The sequence below is a fragment of the Meriones unguiculatus genome, chromosome 3, assembly GCF_030254825.1.
Source record: "Meriones unguiculatus strain TT.TT164.6M chromosome 3, Bangor_MerUng_6.1, whole genome shotgun sequence".
Classification (NCBI taxonomy): domain Eukaryota; kingdom Metazoa; phylum Chordata; class Mammalia; order Rodentia; family Muridae; genus Meriones; species Meriones unguiculatus.
This window is the reverse complement of record NC_083351.1, coordinates 49385840-49392726: the sequence shown is the minus strand read 5'-3', so window position 1 is coordinate 49392726 and position 6887 is coordinate 49385840. Positions and strand designations below refer to the sequence as shown.

The following is a 6887-nucleotide window of genomic DNA, read 5'->3' as shown; positions in this document are numbered from 1 at the left end:
GCTCTGTACCCCATTTTTTAAATTGGGTTACTTGGTTTGTTGTTTTTTAACTTCTTGACTTCTTTATATATTCTGGATGTTAGCCCTCTGTAAGATATAGGGTTGGTGAAGATCCTTTCCCAGTCTATAGGCTGTCATTTTATTCTGATGACAGTGTCATTTGCTTTACAGAAGCTTTTCAGTTTCATGAGGTCCATTTTGATTGTTGATCTTAGAGCCTATGCTGTTGGTGTTCTGTTCAGGAAGATGTCTCCTGTGCCAATGAGTTCTGGGCTCTTCCCCACTTTTTTTCCTAACTAATTTAGTGTGTCTGGTTTTATATTGAGGTCTTTGATCCACTTGGACTTTAATTTTGTGCATGGTGATAAATATGGATCTATTTGCATTTTTCTACATATAGATATCCAGTTAGACCAGCACCATTTATTGAAGATGTCTTTTTTCCATTAAATGGTTTTGGCTTTGTCAAAAATCAAGTATCCAAAGGTTTGTGCTTCCTTCCCCCAACTCCGCAAAAAGTAAAGAAAATAGTGTTTGTCTTTACTAACTAGCTGAGAGTTAGTTCTTTAATCCTGCATTGGAGTCCACACAGGGTTTAAATATGATAGAAACTGAAGTGGAAACCATCTAGTTCCAATTGTAGTCATAATGGTTCTACAATTAATAGGGTGTAGAAGGTACACTAATGGTCTCTAAGTACATCTGTGTCTTCAATTCTAGATTCTGAGAATATAAGATTTCTGGAAAAATAAACAAAAATGATGAATTGAGATAGACCTTTGGATGATTAAAATAGAGAGATCATCATGAATTATGACTGTGATTCCATTAGAATTATGAATGAAAACATGGATAGTTACAAAATAGAGAATAGTAAAATTATAGAATATGAGACTGACTCACCTGCTTTTTTGGGTTCATGTAGTGATATTTCTCTCTAGACTAACATAGTTTTGTTCAGTTGTATAAATGTGTATTGTATTCTGTGTCCTCTACTACTGTTTTAGGTGTTAATTATATAATGAGGCAATTAATTATATTGAGACAAATTATATAATGAGGCAAAGCAATAGGATTGGATTTCTAAGCTATGAAAACCAGATACAGTACAGGCACACAAAATATGCCTTCTGTATAGATATGAATGTGAATATATTTGTTATTTATAATTTGCTATATACAAGAGATGCATGGAGGATCTATAGAAATGTCTGATGTACAGTTTGGAACATCAAAATTTAAAGAGAGAGATTAATCAAGAATTAGTAGGGAAAATAGAAATTGGTATAAATATAGTATTCCATAAATTACAAGTTTGATGTATAATTTTTTTCAGATACAAGAAGTAGGCTTCCACTATGCTCTTTTTTTCATTGATGTCTTCATTCAGGAATGTCCTTTATTTTCAGACTGGGGTTGGAGTCCTGGTCAATATGTTTCTTCTTTTTTTTCTATACCTTCATAATCTTAGGTCACAGACCTAAACCCACAGACCTGATGTCTTGTCAACTGTCCTTTGTTCACATAATGATGATCCTCACAGGAGGGAACATTTGGCTTACAGACATATTTGAGTCACTGAACATTGAGAATGGCTTCAATTGTAAGGCAACTTTTTACACAAGCTGGGTGATGAGAGGCCTCTCTATCTGCATCACCTGCCTCCTGAGTGAGTTCCAGGCTGTCACTATCAGTCCCAGTAACTCCTTATTGGCAAAATTTAAACATAAACTAAAAAACAATACACGATCAATGCTTTCTATATTTGGTCTTTCAATTTGTCCTTCTGTAGTAGTCTGATATTCTATATTGGCGCTTATACCAACATGAATGCAACCAACCAGATGAAGGTCACTAAATCCTGCTCACTGTTCCCCATGAATTACATCATCAGAGGATTGATTCTCACAGTGATAACCTCCAGAGATGTGCTTCTTGTAGGAGTCATGCTGACCACAAGTACATACATGGTGATTATCTTGTTCAGACATCAGAGGCAATGCAAGCATCTTCATAGTATCAGCCACCCGAGAGTGTCCCCTGAGAATAGGGCCACCCAAACCATCTTGCTGCTGGTGGTTTTCTTTGTGATCCTGTACTGGGTGGACTTCATCATCTCAATTACCTCATTCCAATTATGGAAGTATGACCCCTTCATCCAGACTGTTCAGAAGTTTGTGATAAATGCCTATCCCACCATAACTCCTTTGGTACAAGTCAGTTCTGATAAGAGACTAATCAATGTGCTTAAAATCTTGAAGTCAAAGTGCAACTATATTTTTTAAAGATTTTCCTCCTCTTTAAAAAATGAGTCATTTGCTATTATTTGAATGTTGAAATGCTATGCCATCATGCATGCATATATGCATTGTGGTACTCACATTGGTCCGAAGAAGTCATGGGATCCCTGGAACTGGAGTTTTAGATGTGTGCAGTTGACATGCCAGTATAGCAGCAGTAAATATTTTTCCTAAATTATAGATTCTTCTTAAATTTCAATTGTTCAAGTAGCAAAGTGAGAATATTCATACGATTTTAAATAATTTGTGTTATTACAGACATACATTCTTTTGACATTTCTGATGCCAAGTACTATAATGTTCTTAAGTTCATTGTACACTGTAAGTTGCTATTTTCACATAAAATCTCTTTTCTCATTTTTACTTTATATCATAAAGTGTCCTTGATGCTGAGGTTACTGAAAAGAAGCTTCTTGCTGATAGTGACTTTTTAAGCCTTCTGTTGAAAACATTTTACTCTACTCTCAGTCATAAAGAGTGGTTTAAATTATAGTTTAAATTCTGCTTACTAATTAAAATTTCTCTGGATATAAAAATAATGCAAATTTAAATTTTCAATTTTTATCACATTTCCCCAATGATACTTATATGAAAATTTCACATACTTGTTTATTTATACTTCATTTCATGTACATTTATTGAAATATTATTGGTAAATAAAAATTATTTATATAGACATACATGATCTACAATTTGTTTTGTTGTGAATGTGAGTATGCTCTATGTATGTGCACAGATGCAGGATATGTGTTCATATACTTGTGGAGGTTGGGAGATAGCCATAGCTGTTGTTCTTTAGAAGCTATTCACCTCATGCTTTGATAAAGTATCTCTCATTGTATTTGTGTCTTCCCATGTAAGCCAAGATGGTAACCGTAGAAATTATCTGGAATTACTACCATACCCCACCACTTAAACTTTATCTTTTTCTTTTATTGAAAAAAAGATTTTTTTCATACAGTATATTTTGATTAGGGTTTCCCCTTTGCCTAGTCCTATCAGTTCGTCCTATTCTCCTCTCCCACCAGATCCACATCCTCTCTGCCTCTCCTTATAAAACAAACAGATCTCCAAGCAATAATAAAAAAAACCAATAAAACAAAACTAAAAAGTATCAGAGTAGGACAAAACAGAAAAATAAAAAGCACAATGAACATCACCTTTAATAGCTGAGTAATGTTCTATTATGGAAATGTAGCACATTTTCCTTACTCCTTCATCTGAAAGTAGACATCTAGGTTGGTTCCAATTTCTGGATATTATGAATAATCAGTCTCTGTAGAAGGATGAAGTGTCCTCTGGGTGAATGACCAAGGGTAGTATAGCTGCATCTTGAACTAGATCTATTCCCTACTTCCTGAGGAACCATCACATTGATTTCCATATTGGATATACTGTTATGCCCAGTTCATGAGACCCCGCAAGACCACCAGGAATTGAATCTGCTGCAAATATATGAGGATCTTTTATTATAAGCTCGAGCTTGGGTAGTAGCATTCTCCCTGGTTGAAGAGGAGGAGTGCTGCCCCACGGTCTAGGTTTTTAAAGAGAAAAAACACAAGCGGGGAGTTACATGCCTTGGTGTTACATAACTAAGGGAAACTGACTTTTGAAATGATTGATTTACTTTAGGCACCAAGACTATTAACAGTTCTGGCCTGGCCATCTGGGCTGGTTTCCTAGCAACTGTATTTCTAGTGAGTAGGGAAAGAATTCAGTAAGGCTAGTTCCTTTCCTCAGGTGGCTGGACATGTCTACACCTGGTTGGGTTTCGCCCAGGCCTGTGCTCCAAACCTCAAAAAAATACCCCCAAAACAATTTTTAATTTTTTGGTCTCTCATTCCCCTCTTCCCATGATCAGTCTTGGGTCTTCCAGATATAACACCTAGAGTCATATCTGTAAGATTTACCTTTCCACAATGGGATCTGAGTACCATTAGCTGTATCACTCTCAAGCATTTCTTCATGAAAGCCATCAAACAATTTAAAAGACAAGGCCCAAAGTTAAAAATCAAAATGAGTAGGCATTCCATCAGGGTGGATAGAAGGGTAGGAAGCCAAGGAGAACTATTATATCAGAATTGAAATCATCCTCTGGAATCTTTTCTCTGTAGGGTCTCTCCAGGCTCTCTGTTATTCTTGCTAAGGATTTCCTAATCATTCCTGACTGGTTTACATAAAAACAACATTTCTCTCTAAAGGCTGCACATAGCCCATCCCATTGTAAAAATAATAGATATAAGCCTTTTCTGCTTTGTAACACTACTTCTACCAAGAATAAACATTCTTTTCTAAATGGGTGATTGAGTGCTCAAGGAATTGAATATCTTTATCAATATCTGCCTTTAAGCTGTTATAATTTTGACTTTGTACATCCAGTGTTGCAATACCAGTTCCTACTCCAGCTAAGCAGATCCCCAAGATAATAGCTAATGTCATGGAGCCCCTTTTGACTTAGAATTTCAACCTGTTAGGTGAGATTTTTGGTGGAAGTCTATTCATTTGAAGATGATTCAGTGCTGACCATGGGGCTGTTGACATCAAGGGGCTGGGAAGGCTGAAATGCCAGCCAAAGGCTGGGCAATGGGGCAGTCCTCAGAAATGTCAATTCTTTGGTCTCTCAGTACAAGTTTGTTTTCTCAAGAGCAATTCATGAGTGTTCTCCTTACTTCACATCCTTGCCAGCATGAAGTGTCATTTATATTATTCAACTTGGCCATTCTGACTAGTATAAGCTGAAATCTCAAAGTAGCTTTAATTTGCATTATACTGATGACTAGGGATGTGGACCAGTTCTTTAAATATTTCTCATCCATTTGAGTTTCCTTTTTTGAGAATTCTCAGATTTGGTCTGAACACCACTTTTAAATTGGGCTGTTATCTTGATGTCAAGGTATTTTTAAACTTAAAAACAAAACATATTTAGGGTATTAGACCTCTACTGGCTGGTTTTGTCAACTTGACAGAAGCTAGAGTCATCACGGAGTTAGGGGTTTTAGTTGATGGATTTTCAGTATGAGATCCATCATAGTGAATAAGGCATTTTCTCAATTAGTGATCAAATTTCATAGTCCTTTGCGGGTGGTGCCATCCCTGGCTGGTGGTCCTGGGTTATATAAGAAAGGAGGTTGAGCAAGCCAGTAAAAGCAAGCCAGTAAGCAGCATCCTTCCATGGCCTCTACATCAGCTCCTGCCTCCAGCTTCTAACTCTGGTTGAGTTCCTGCTCTGAATTCTTTGGTGATGAACAGAATTGTGGATGTGTAAGCCGAATAAACCCTTTCTAAAAGTCTTTTTCTCTACCTTGGTGATGCAGATACAGGACAGATTAAATCAGAATAAAAGGAGATAAAGGCAGTTTATTAGGAGGCAGCTCTTGCTGGGGGCAGGGCTGGGGTCATCAATTCCACAGGTGGAGTTGCACACTCCGGCAAAGCAAGTGTGTCAGCTAGAAGCTGGGCTTGTGCCCATATGTTGTTGAAAACTTAGCCTCCTGGGGTGCAAGCTAGGGTGAGTTGCTGGAAATGCAGTGACAAGGAGTTGGGACAGGTCACCCAGGAGTTTTCTCCGTGCAGGTGAAGTGAGGGAAGAATAACAGATGGGGTTCCTTGGCTTGTGCAGGGGCAAGCAGGGCTTCTTCCAAAATATCCTGACTTTTTTGGATATAAGTGTACTTCAGATCTGGCTACTTCCTGCAGTCATGGGACAATGTGTGTGTGTGATTGTCAGGGAGTCGGGAATTCCTGGGCTGGTGATCAGTAGGAGGTATGGGTGCAGAAGCATTTGGTTAACTGCCATCCTGGAGACTATGCAAATCCACCCCCAAGGGAAAAGGATAAGGCAAAGGTTTGGAAAGAAACACAAAGTGAGAACAATTGGTCCCATCATAGGGGCAAGCAAACAAAATGAGGCCTGCCATCAGAGAGGAAGTGGGTTGTGTGTGCCATCTGAGGTCCTCGTCCAGTTTCTGGAGTAATTATCTGGGTCTCTATCAGGCCTGACATGTTGATATCCATGCTCTTCAGGACCACCTGGGGCTAACCACTTTGAAGATGTCCAGATTTTGAGGAAACAATTGGACTTGGCACAGTATTGGAACAAATACATGTACATACACACATTAAGAGAAGCAGATAAAGTTAAAGTTAGATAGGTTAGGGAGAAAAAATAAGAGAAAATGCTTCTTCACAGTGGGGACTAATTTCTTTAAAGCCCTTTTCAAGATGAAAACCAAACTTTGCTGTGGAGATCTCTGAGGTTGTTGAATTAAACATTGAGAAGGCCAGGAACTCCTGTGTCACTCTAGAAACAAGACTTGTTGAGAAATGATTCATATTCTCAACATGTCCCATGGTAAGGGAAGAACAAATATTTATGTTCCACAAAGACTCAGGGTTCATTGAATATGGAAAAATAGTGTGGTAGAACTTGATGTGGCCTTCAGAGGTGAGAGCAGTGTTATGGAATCAACTTCTTGCACAACATGGACAGTGTTTCCAAATGGGTGGTTGGGAGCTGCTCTCTGAGGCAAAGACTCCAGGATATTGTGAGTTTGTGTTTCCCCACAAGATCTCTAGCAAGCAGTCTCT

General features: G+C 38.0%; 1 pseudogene; it reads left to right on the top strand.

Moving 5' to 3' along the window:
• The first annotated feature begins 1376 nt into the window (after nucleotides 1–1376).
• On the top strand, nucleotides 1377–2285 carry LOC110542120 (vomeronasal type-1 receptor 100-like; annotated as a pseudogene).
• The last annotated feature ends 4602 nt before the right edge of the window (nucleotides 2286–6887 follow it).